The sequence below is a fragment of the Filicampus tigris genome, chromosome 2 (genome assembly GCF_054856515.1).
Source record: "Filicampus tigris isolate MCC_2025a chromosome 2, RoL_Ftig_1.0, whole genome shotgun sequence".
NCBI lineage: Eukaryota > Metazoa > Chordata > Actinopteri > Syngnathiformes > Syngnathidae > Filicampus > Filicampus tigris.
Window position 1 is genome coordinate 15,789,322 of NC_141218.1, and position 12,470 is coordinate 15,801,791.

The window sequence follows — 12,470 nt, forward strand, 5'->3', positions numbered from 1 at the left end:
TAGCCGTGTTACATTTTTTTCAGCGTGCAACACTCAGTGCCAGGCTGGAATTAGGCTGTCTTCCCCCCCCCCACCTCATCCTGCTTGTTAATTACATGTAAAATACCTGAGCTCGCTGCCTGCAATACAATACTCCTCTCTGAATGTTAATTAGCTGCCTGCGAATTAAAAGATTTAAACAAACCAGCTGTGGTGGCTTCCACGACGGAGGAATTAGCGGGGTGTGAGCGTCGCCCTTAGAACCGTCATTACACTGACATTAGTAAGAGGAGGTGGCCGTCACATGACCGGCCATTAAAAACACAACACGTTCCAGCATGTCTGCATGAGAGGCGTATTCTCTGTCTGTTTGTGTGAATTAGCGATAATTTTGATCGTGTTTGTCCACACGGATCCCGCTCCATTTTATTTTCAGCGTGTGGAAAATAAGCTTGTGTTATTTTTATTCAGTGTTGCCATGACAACACAACCTCTTTCTCACTCTTTTTTTTTTTTTTTTTTTTTTTTTTGCTGAATCCGAGGAAGTGAAGGGAAGAAAACATCTCTCTCACATTTACATTCTAGAAGATGGCTACACTGTTTTTTCCCCGTGTGCATTCTTTTTATTAGTTTACATTAAGGTGCCAAAGTTCGGTCCTCGAGAGTCCCTGTCCCACCTGTTTTGATGTCTTTCTCCTCCAACAAACCTGATTTCAAATGATCAGCTCACCAGCAAGCTTTGCAGAAAACTGATAACGATCCTGATCGTTTGAATCAGATATGTTGGAGGAGGGAGACATCTAAACAAGGCTGAACTGGGGCTTTCGAGGACCGGACTTGGACACCCCCGGTTGACATGCGCTCTGAGAATGTAGACGTTCACCACGGCTTAACTGCTAGCCACCTCCAAAGTCAACCAGCGAACAGTAAAACCAAAATGATGTGCAATTTTATTCTGCTTCTGACTTTACTGAACGTCTGACCTGATTGACATTTGACCTTGAGATGTAGGCTAAATGGGATTTTTCATGTGGGCAATGGCAACCGGTCAATAGAGGGCGCTAGGGCACCGCTCTACCATTCATCTGAGTCACCATGGATACGCCGAGCTAAATAATGAAAATGAATATATAATACTACACTAATAGAAATGTTGCAGATTTTATGTATCTATTTTTAATAGAGTAATAGGGCAAATACTGCACAGTTAATGATGAGTCAAATTAAATCTTTACGTTTGTAGCTTCGACCTAGCACTTACACATACATATAGCCTAGCATATACGTAGCAACTTTTGTTCAAATGAAATGTTTTCATTAAAAAATGTGATAATTGTTGAGTGACTGATATTTCTAATGCATTCATTTTGTAATCCTAATGTTAGGTCGTTAGTGTGTAGATTTTTGACAAAAATATTAAGTCACCTTTGGTTAAGTACCTGTTAAGAATGGGGTCAATGAATTGATTTTTATGAATCCTGTTAATTGTATGCGATGAGTGCACTACTTGGCTGCAGCCAGCAGGGGCTCAACTGATTCAGTTTTAACTACACTAGTGCCTTGAGATACAAGTGATGTGATTGGACAGTATTCTGCTTTGACTTACAAGCGCAGAATAGAGATGAGCACAGTATGTTGGCAGTAAAGTCAACTCACTTCAAAATATGCAGCAGTGTGACAAATAAGGTCTAAGTAAGTATAAATAATAAATAAGCCTTCAATCTTTTAAATGCCATTTCCATTAGTTTTACTATATAACTAAACATTGAACAAACAGAATTACACTATGTGTATCTAAATCAACTAAACAAGTTTGCCTCAGGAATTGCTTATTGCTTACATATAATGGAAAATGCCAAAGGACCAGCTAACGAGTAGCATTGACATTTGGGCTGTAACAGTCCTTTAAAAATGGATATTTGAAAACAAACTGAGCAACATGTGTAGACAGACCAGAGCATAATACAGGCATATATTCTTTATCCTCTACGAAAAACAACCAATAATACTATTGCAGTTTACTGACGCATCGAGAGCAGTGGTGACTTCATTTGTGTCTGCGTGACTTTATTATACAGGTGGGCACACGAAAAGGAGCAGCACAATAAATTGAACTGAAGCATTAAATCATGATGCACAAAGTATTTCATTCTTTACATTATTTTTATTTCATGACATCACTGTGTTTTTATAAAGTACAAAATGATAGAGTGCTGTTTTTCTTCATTTTAACACATTACAAAAATATTTGTGTTTTGTAATCATAAGAACGCCCAGGGGGTTTTTACAACTTTTTTTGCAACAACTATTGAACGACAAATTTGGGTGATATTTGACAAACAACTCTGCTGGCTACAAGTAGACGACTTTAATTTGTAAATTGGCCATTCCCTGCCAAAATAGCAGGTGATATGACGGGGTGACATCATCCAATGTAAAGCTTAAGTGGTCAAATGGCCGCCCTCTGGGCGTTCTAGTTTCATGGTATCAGCAATGGGAAGCTCGGCCACGTCCAGATGATGCCATTTTCTTCATGCCTGCGTACAGAATCCCGAGCGAGCACGCAGCAGCTTTATTAATCGCATGACTTTGCAATGACCAATGATTGAGTTTGATTTCCTGACTATCCGTCATTGTTACTGGCACAAATGATGCCTTAATTACAAAAAGTAGCTTATGTTGTGTCTTTTTGACTGCTCCATTGACTCCACTGAGCTCTCCAGCCAGCTTTAAGATACGAATGGCAGCTGCAGGACAAAGTCATTAGTTATGCTAAGTGGACGCGCAGATTAATATGGTCAGAAGCATAATTATAGCAAAAGAACAACACTTAATCCCGGGGCTTTCTTCCATGCAAACTGGGCTTTTCCGCTTTATATTTAATCCGTGGGGACTGGCCTTGTTTGTAAATACTAAGTACTGTATGTTTGTGACGCATGACATGATCCATTACTGGATTCCTGATTGTAAAATCTGAACAATACTGTATATGATTATATTATCCATCCATCCAGTTTCTAAACTGCTTATCCTGATTAGGGTCATGGGTGATCTGGATCCTCCCCCAGATGACTTTGGGTGTGAGCCGGGGTACACCCTGGACTGGTCGCCAGTCAATCGCAGGGCATACACATGTAGATCAGTGTTTTCCAACCTTTATCAAGCCAAGGCACATATTTCAACTCAAGTGAGAAAAAATTCATGGCACACCATTTTCAAAATGATTCACAAAAAGTGGATACACAGATTAATTATGAACCTTCTGTCTATCTTGTGGAAGAGCATTTGATTGTTCTGCCTGTTACTATATATGGTTTGAATAGATCAATTAACAATTTATGTTTTTATGTACCGGTATATAAAACAAAAATCATCCATGTAATAAAACTGACTTAATAATAATTTTCCCATGGCACACCTGATGATCTCTCACGGCATATTATGTGCCATAGCACACAGGTTGGGAACCACTGATATCGACAACCATTTACACTCACATTTCTTGTCATAGCATAGCATAGCATAGCATAGTATAGCATAGCATTGCATAGCATAGCATGGCAGAGCATATAAACTAGCCGGAATTTGATAAATTGTAAAGTAATTACAGCAAGTGAAGTTGACTTCTAAAGTTGCCGTATATACCTCTCTTTATTGGAAGACCGTTCAAAGCTTATCTTGATACATGGGGTGCCATACTATTCAAAAACAGTTCAATATTAAAGTGGAACAATTCGATTTGGTTTGATTCAGTGGGATTATGGTTCGATTTGATATGGTATGGCTCAGTTCAAGAGGGTATGAGTTTCTTGTCTCTCTCCAGTTAAAGACGAGTCGAAGCATACTTACGTACAATATACTTTAAAGTGGACTAATTAAGTTCGATGCACTCATATCTTTTAAATCAAAAGCAATTTTCTGATTCAAATCAGTTATCGGTCATTTAATTCATTTAAATTTATACACACACACAGACACATAAAGTGTATATATATATATATATATATACACACACACAAAGTATATATATTTTGGGGGTGTGCATCCCTCCACAAACAACAATTCGATACGATTCCCAATGCATTGCGATTCAAGGATGCTACGATTTTGAAATGCAATGATTCGATTCAGTGTGATCACGATTCAATTTTATATAGTACTGTACAGCTGTAACTTTTGTCATGTTTATCAATATGCATCCACATTTAAAAGCTATCCGAAGCCCAAACTATCCAAGTGAATTAAATTCAAAGAAACAACAAATCATCGACAAACTGATTTGTATCTGGTTGTTTCTCATGAAAGTCGATTTGATACGTATCTCGACACATGGGATGCAAGAACGTATAATACAATATAATGTAATGATTTCAAAATGTAATGATTCAATTAGGTTGGTTAAATCAAAACCAACTCTACGATTCAAATCGGTTTTGGATACATCCCTATCAAAAGTTGACTTACATTTGCCCTGGAAAATAAACAGTAATCACAGTATTTACTGTCATATTCCAGATATAGTCACCACAATGAAAAGTGCATTCATCAACATTTTGATTTATCAGTTTGTGAATTAGAGGTCTGAAAATAATAAACAAATAATAGTTTTTAAGAGTTCATTTTTTCAAGACTATTCAGGACAAAAGGGACGTCACGTTGAAATTGGGCCTGCTGTTCACTCTTCGAGGCTGGTGCAGAGACAAAAAGCTGTTGGTGGTTGGTAGTCAGACATCTCCTTTAAAAGCCTTTAATGTGTTGATGACTTCCTTAATGATTCTGTCAGGCACTTTCTCCACTGAAGCTAAGTGGCTGAAAAACAGCTCGTTGACTGCAAACGCCAAAGAATCATACGAGCATCATCAGGTCCCTCGGGGTGATGGGAAGGGCGGGAGGCGGGAAATCGTTCAGAATGCCGTTTCAGCCCTTATATTTAATTTGAAGTCTGTGTGTAAGCAAATGCATTGAGAACAGTTGAATGAATGCATTATGACTGGTTAATGTGCAGTTTTATAGCACCATCAACAGCAGTTGGTATCCTTACATGAGGGTGCCAAAAAGTGATCACTTATTTTGGTACCTGTCGCGTAGGGCTCTATTTTCATAGACAGCGCACCTGCGTTGTTGCGCAAATGCCGGTGCATCCTGATTTGCGCATTCTTGGAGATGCTCCCAGTCGAGTGACACTTTGGTGGAAGAAAGTCTGAACCTATGCCTGCTGAGGCAATGCGATGAGTTTGATTTTGGTGAATTTGCGGCACAGGCAGACAGATTCCAAACTCCGTGGATATGTGATGGATGTCAGACATATTTCTTTCATAAATATGTCAACAGAGGGCATGAAACCCTCTGAATCATTGTATCATATTTTCAAATCGTCACAGCAATGGGGGGTCACATGATGGATGAGGGGCAGGGGGTGGTCTCCAAGTACCCACTTCACGGCGTAGATGTGTTTCTGCCATGTTGGTACTCTAGAGCGTGACTACTGCATTGAATTTAAAGGGAATGAAAATAGCCGCTTTGATTGCCCGTGATTGAAGTCAACTGTGACCAATCCCACAGTGGCGCAGCCCTCCCTCTTGCGGCGCCGCAGATACAAACATTGGGTTTGAACCAGGATTAGAATAGTTTTGGATTTTTCATTTTAGTTCTTTTTTTACTTCATTTTCACTTTTAAATTCTGTTTTTTAATTAGTTGTTTTTAGAACAAGTTTGTTTGTTTTTAATTTGGGGAAAATGCTTCATTTTAATTTTGTTTTTATTAGTTTTAGTATTTCTTTTTTTTCTAAAATATAAAGTATTTGTTGAGTACAAAATAAAAAAAAAAGGTCACTAAATGTTGAAATAAGTCAACTACAATTTTCCAACAACTGGCCTTCCTTCTTCTGTAGCTACAGATGTATAGGAATACCAAGAAAACCCCCAAAACATTGCTAATCAACCCCGAAAACTCATGTATGATATTAATTGTCAAAGACGAAAATGAAGGATATTTCTGCTATAGCTATTGTCTCAATAAAGTTTCCTCATTATAGTTACTTTTATAAAAATAAAGTGTAGTTTCAGTTTGTTTTCATTTAGTCTTAAAAACATTTTAATTTTTATTTCATTTTGTTAACGAAATTCTTTTTTCAGTTTTATTTTTAGTTTTTTTCTTAGTTTTCTTGAACTATAATAACCTTTGGTCTAACCTGCCTCAGCGTAGAGCTAAGCGGAGCTTCGCGCCGACCCCGAAAATTGAGTTAGATGAAAAGATACTGCAGCGGTTAATACTGACCGTTTGGAATGTGATGAAAGTTCAACAGTAAAGCGCAAATCGTTTCATCCCTCTTGTACACTAAACCAAGCTGAACTGGTTGATGCTACAGAGCAGTTCCGCCATGAAGAGACAGTGAGTGCTTCATAAGGGGAGCCTTCAAATCCGTGCAACATAAACGCGTGTTCATTGGCACTTCCCTGCCGTATCGGCTGTGACGGCTGATGTAGTCGTAATGGAGGTCTTGTAACAACAGTCGCCTGTCAGATTTCTCAGCCAAACACAAACATAGTCGTTGTCAATCTGTCAGATTCCTAATGGGGGGTGGTTAGCCCCACAAACACAACTGCGGCGCCGCTGTCGCTGTGCAACCAGCCTTGATGCATTCCAAACCGGCTGCGCCCTCTGTGAATCCTCACTGCATTTATGCATTCGGGGCCTTGTCATGCTTCTTTTTTTTATTTTTTTATTCAATGCTCTCCACTCCACAAGATGTCTCCCTCACTAGTGCTCACTGAGCCGTCTGCGTCACGTTAATGGAGTTTGTGACAAGGAGAGTGAAGGTCGCTCGTCGAGTCCGCACTCCTACACGGGATCTCTGTGATCTGCGGCGTTTTTGGGACGCTGCGTGCTGCATCGCCTTTCTCACCTGCCTCGTCCCCCACCCCCATCCGTATTCCATCTTCTATGCGGACACTCGGCTCTGAATACATAAAACTCCAGATTTCAGTTGCTTCGGATTACATTTAGTTGAGGAAAGACACAGTTGGGCCTTACACTAGAGTGAGGTTTTCTGCATTCTGTTTTTTTTTTTTTTAATTCAGTGTTTGTTTTATTTCTATTATGTGCTTATCTGACAATTTTTCCCGATTTCGCATTGTGTTTTGACACATTTTATGAATAGACAAGCATATTTTTTAATTGTAGTTTTCATTAGGAGTTTCCAGGACAGGCTAACTAAATAATAACAAGTAAAATGTATTACAATAGCCCAGAAGAATATAAAATGAAATACGAAATAAGAAATTGCAAAAATGTGAAATGTATATTAAAAAACTACATATAACAAGTTTGAAAAAAAGGAAAGTACTCAATGTATTTTACTCTCTGATATGGATCCCTTTGGGTCTGAAATAAAGAATAAAGTAAAGTATTACAAGATTAGATGTTTAATGGTGGCCAATTTGTCTGCCTCATAGTTTTGAGGTTGGGGGTTAAAATCTCAGATCAGGATTTCAGATTCTTTCCACATTCCCAAAGCATGAATACTTGGTTCACTGAAAACTCAAAAGCTTCAATAGGTGTGAGTGTGAATTAGAGCTGAACAATCAATCAAAATGACATCGCAATGTAGTAAAATACAATTTTCATGTATACTTCATTTATTGGTTTATATAATGTCTAGATAGATGAATTGCTTAAGAAGTCCTGTAATATGTTTACATGTCATTGTTTCATGAAACATCAAAAGTTGTAGTGACACAAATTTGTTTACATTATTGTTATAATCAGATTTATGACTTACTGATTTATGTTTATGCCACACTTTGTCATCATATGAATTTATGGTTCATTTGCCTTTATTTTAGCATAGACCTCACTTGAAAGACCAAAATATTTATGTATAATACATCTGAAATGGTTTATTTTAAAACAAATTAATTTCTTGCTTGTTCGTTAAAAAAAAAAACACATGAGGAGAGGTCCTTGAAAAAAATAATTGCATCATTAAATCACAATCGCAATTAAAGTTTTCCCAATCATTCAGCCCTAGTACGAATGCTCATTTGTCTCTACGTGCTCTGCGATTGACTTACGGCTTGTGATAGGCTCCGGCTCACACGTGACCCAAATGAGGACAAGCGCTGCAGAAAATGGATGCATGATTTATGGAACAAATATTTCCAAATATGCAGTATGATTATGATTGCAAAGCAAAATGGAGGTAATGTAATCAGTTGGGAGATGCATTAAAGGCTATCAGTAGCGAGAGATGCCCAGTGGTGTGCATGTGAAGGCGCCATCTGTAAACCCCTAATTGCACTCGCAACGTCACAGCACGGCCAGGGGGCAGCGTGCAGGTGTTCGCTACATCAACATAGCCACAAATGTACACAACACACACACTTAACTGAGCATGAATAAAAACAAGACACCGACACCTTGATTAGCATTCAAATCTCTCATGTTTTGATCGCCATTTTATGGTTTCGTATTTAGTGGGTTATTTCGCCATATAAGCCACAAGGGACATTTAAAGGGCTACACCCAGTGGCAGTCCTAGCTTGAAAGGTGCCCTGTGCGATGTATGTAGCTTTCACGCATGTGCACTCCCCGATGCAATATGCTATGACACGTTCTAACTCAAACGTGGCAATTTGCTACTCAATTCGACTCAATACCGATTTGTGTACAGCAATGATTTACATATCATGATGCCAATAGAAAACCATTTACTGTAACTTTTTTGCCACCCTGTGCAGCCGCACGTATTGTACATACCAGAAACCACCACTGGCTACACGCTATAATTTGTACTCCTTTCTTCAATAGTCTCTAATAGTCCATTTTTTTTAACATATTTGTTTTTTTTTTTTTTACCTAATTTCCAAAGATACCTTTGGTTAATAATATACTGCCATTGCTTGATGCTTTAAAAGTCGAGAGGCAATGTTTATTTGCAGAGATGGGCACTTGACCCTTTTTCGCCGGTCCGTCCCCCATCCGCGACCTGGGCATCCTTCCGTCATCGTCTCTCCTTCCTTATTTATAAAAATAATCGTCCTACGACCCCGTCCGTCCTCGTCTTCTAAAAGCGCTTCCGTCCTTACATTTCATCAGTCCGTCCCCCACGCTCCCAAAACAATAAAAATAAAAGCATGACGCCTTGGGAGGAATGCTAACGGCAGAGATTTCATAATTCATAAACATTATTTAAAACTCATTGGCTGGGTAATTTCCTATTCTCATCCACTTACAAGCTGGGTGTATTGTGAGTGGATTGAATTGTTTACAACTGTTAAACCAAGATAGCATTTAGCTGCCAACACAACCGCCGTCGGTCACCAGGCTACGGAGCCTGCCAGGGGGACATCACGAGAATATTTAAGATTGCGTTCTAATGCAGTACTATTGTGTTTTATTGCAGTACTTTTGGGTTGTAAAGTATTCCGTTTTTATAATTATTATATTGCAAAATAACGCAATGTTATTTTAGGAGGAGAACGAAAGACTTCCACATCCGGGCTGTAGCTTTAAGTGTACGGCGGCGCTGGCATAAGCATGAATGACTGTTTGGAGAGATTTTTATGCTCTAGAGATGTCTCAGACAAGGACATACTTTGCATGCAAAGGGATACGTTAACAGTTAGTTGACAAAACAAAATTGCCATCCACCTTTTTCCTCGTCTGTGGCGTAATCCATGGTATTACATGTGTTGAAGAGGGCAGACTATGCCCGTGAGTACAATATTACTGCAGGGAACGCAAAAAGGACTCCAGTTTTGTGCAGGCGGTTAATAAAGGTGGCTCCATGGTATCGCGGAAGAGAAAAGTGATCTTTCTTTTTAAAAGAACCGAACACAACACGTCAGTCGGTAATTGACCCAATTAGGAACGATTACAAGCAAGGTAAAAAGCTTCTCATCCTCCGTCCTCTGTCCCAAAAAATCCGTCCCTGTTCTGTCCCTGGGACGGCATGCCCATCTCTGTTTATTTGACATGACCTTCCGTTTATCCGTCCATCCATTTTCTTTTGTCCTTGTTAGGGTTGGGGGTGGGCTATATCCTGGAGTGGTCGCCAGCCAGTCAATCGTCAGGGTTATAATATTATATTATATATCATATTATTTATTATTGTTTTGACTTTCGATCCGGGCTCCGGCCTCCCTGTGTGGCGTTTGCATGTTCTCCCCGTGCCTGCGTTGGTTTTCTCTGGGTACTCCGGTTTCCTCCCACATTCCAAAAACATGCATGGTAAATTGATTGGACACTCTAAATTGTCCCCAAGTGTGAGTGTGAGTGTGTATGATTGTTTGTCTCTGTGTGCCCTGCGATTGGCTGGCAACCACTTCAGGGTGTCCCCCGCTTACTGCCCGAAGACAGCTGGTATAGGCTCCAGCACGTCCGCGACTCTTGTGAGGATAAGCGGCATGGATAATGGATGGACGGATTGTTTTATCTTTTGTTGTTTAATTTCAATTAGTTTTCATATGTTTTTAGAGCAGTTTTGTTATTTTCTTTTATTAGGTTTTTTTTTCTTCGAAAATGCTTCAATTTAGTTACATTTTTATTAATTTTTAGTATTAGTTTTATTTATTTTATTTTTTTAAATATATGGAGTATTTGTCGAGTGCAATATGCAAAAGGTAACTAAGTATTGTGTACTAAAGTAACGTAAACGACAATTCCCAAACGAAGGTTTGACCTTCCTCCTTTACGAAAGCGTGGAACTGCCATTGTGAAGTAAACATTCTTGACTGGAAAATACTTTGGAACGTATTTGCAAGTGCTTTCGAACCTACTTGCAAATACATTTAAACGTATTTGCAAATACATGGCATTAAGGGAAAAAAATGTGACATGTTTAGTCCGAATTTAGTCAACAGGTACATTTGAATGTTGAAACGTATTTGCAAGCACGTTCAAACGTATTTGCAAGTATCTTCAAATGTATTTGACAGTCAAAAATGTTTATTCCACAGTCAGTTCCACTATTCCGTACTTCTTCTCTAAAGACGTACAGTACAATAGAGAAATAAATATATTTATAATGAACCCTGAAAGCTTATGTTAGCCTATGATATTAATTGACAGGCGAAGAGCATTAATTATAATTATAGTTAATTTTAAACCAACATGCCGCGCGTTTTTCAAATGTTAAATGAAAATGAGTCTTTTATGTCTAACTTCTGTTGACACCCAATTTGTTCTTTTTGAATATAGGTGAGGCATAGACAGTTTGTAAAACACTTTGAGTCCAAACGTAAATTCTGGACCTTGCAGAAATCCTTCAAGTCAGGGCTTGCTCAACATGGCGACTGGCGCGGCGCCGTCAAGCAGCAGCTAACGATCCCATAGGTGATGGAGCCGTGCGATCGGCAGCCGGATAATGAGACAGAGATGGAGCGAGCGTGAGAGCAAAAGCTTGAGCGGGAACTCTGGGTAACCGGGCAAGGACGGCAAAGTCCTCGCTTGACTTTTCCCTCCCACAACAACATCAACATGGCAGAAGCCCGTGTATTTTTAGATGCCCTTTTACACAACGTTTGGGTAGCGAGGCAGCGAGACCCAAAAAGGGGCGATTGCTCTGTCACGCCGGTGCGCGATGAAAAAAAAAAAAAAAGAACGACTCGGGGAAAACGCTGTAACGAGCCGTGATGATGGCCTTGTTTTACAGGCTGTATTCCTTCATTACAGCAATGGCTCTGCACAACACCGTAAAAGAGCACATAACACCGCAGTGCTGTATTTCTCCGTGGGAGTGTGGGTGTCAAGAGTGAGAAGCAGAGAAAGAGAGATGAGGTGTAAACGCAAAAATATTTAGCGCTTTCTGCCATATCTTCAGTACTTCTGGCTATTCATCACAAAGCTGAATTAAAAGCAGAGCCAGCCAGGAGAAGAGAGCACCCAAGCCCCAGCTGGAGGAAGCTATTGGCTATTTGCATCCCAGGCAAAATTGTCTCAATAAAGCGGAAAGTTTCGTCATTTGTTCCAGCGGAAGCAGATATTTTCAGCACGACAACAGTCAGCCAGCTGAGAACGTTACCCTCCGGTTATGATGTCAAAATTAGGAGAGGATTGTTGAATTTGAACCCGCCCAGCGCAGCGGCGATGGCCCGCGGTACGAGAAGTGGCCTTTGAGTCCGCGAACGACCTTTTGGATGACCTCCTTAGCATGTAGAGCGTGTACAGCGTGCGGCTGCACATGTATGATCGAGTCATAGTTGCATGTATGTACATTGAGGATGACTTTGTAGGCAGTTTGATTGATGGTGTAGATGGCATACATGTTATGCCTCATTTGTACACAGGACGATTTACACATGATCTGAATGCATATGCAAACCTCACATAATACATTTTACAAACATTAAAATTTATACAACAAATACAACAGTGCTTATTCGTATTTTGGCAAATTATCTTTAATGTTATCGCAACAAGTAAAGCTGAACAATTTTGGAAATATAATCAAATTACGATTTTTTTTACACCCCCGCTAATATTGCAATTG

At 39.5% G+C, this 12,470-nt stretch overlaps 1 protein-coding gene across 2 annotated transcripts in view; it reads left to right on the plus strand.

Moving 5' to 3' along the window:
• gabrb2a (gamma-aminobutyric acid type A receptor subunit beta2a) overlaps positions 1–12,470 on the plus strand; it is a 55,922-nt gene that overhangs the window by 14,612 nt on the left and 28,840 nt on the right. The gene's annotated exons all lie outside the window — the stretch shown is intronic.